This window comes from Vigna radiata, chromosome 10 (assembly GCF_000741045.1).
Source record: "Vigna radiata var. radiata cultivar VC1973A chromosome 10, Vradiata_ver6, whole genome shotgun sequence".
Taxonomy (NCBI): Eukaryota; Viridiplantae; Streptophyta; class Magnoliopsida; order Fabales; family Fabaceae; genus Vigna; species Vigna radiata.
The window spans coordinates 14,645,796-14,646,380 of record NC_028360.1 but is presented as its reverse complement, the minus strand read 5'-3'; positions in this window follow the sequence as shown (position 1 = coordinate 14,646,380).

The window sequence follows — 585 nt, the reverse complement described above, 5'->3', positions numbered from 1 at the left end:
TGTTGGTTTGTCGACCGAGGAAGCGGGTGGAATGAGGAACAATGAAGAAGGTGCAATGTCGCCAAATTCACCGGGTGGAATGTCTGACAACCAATCACAACTGAAGATTTATGTTAGGATTGGTTCAAGAAGGCGATTTAAGAGCCAAGCACTTAGGGCACTATACACAGGAAATGTACTAGTTAGAAAGAGAAATGATTAACTATTGTGTTAGGCTTGAAGATAAATACTGTGTATTTAAACCTACTATTTGGTTCAATATATAAAACATTCATTTATCTTATTGCAAATCAAATGTGTGTTTTATTGAAGGGCTTTATAATTTGATTTCCAAGTGATAATGTATGTGGAAAAAAATGAATAAATGGCTGTGAAGTGGTAATGTATGTTGAAAGAAATGAATCAATTAGAAATAAACTAATGACTTCAATACTGTGTTTTTGACCAAATCCAATGAAGTGAAGTGAAGTTCTTATGTGTTTGCTGTCAAAATTGTACAACCTTCATCTCATGACCCAGGGTGGACCCCCTGTACATCATGGGGTATCTCAACCATGACATCCAACCCTAGACACACACTTATAC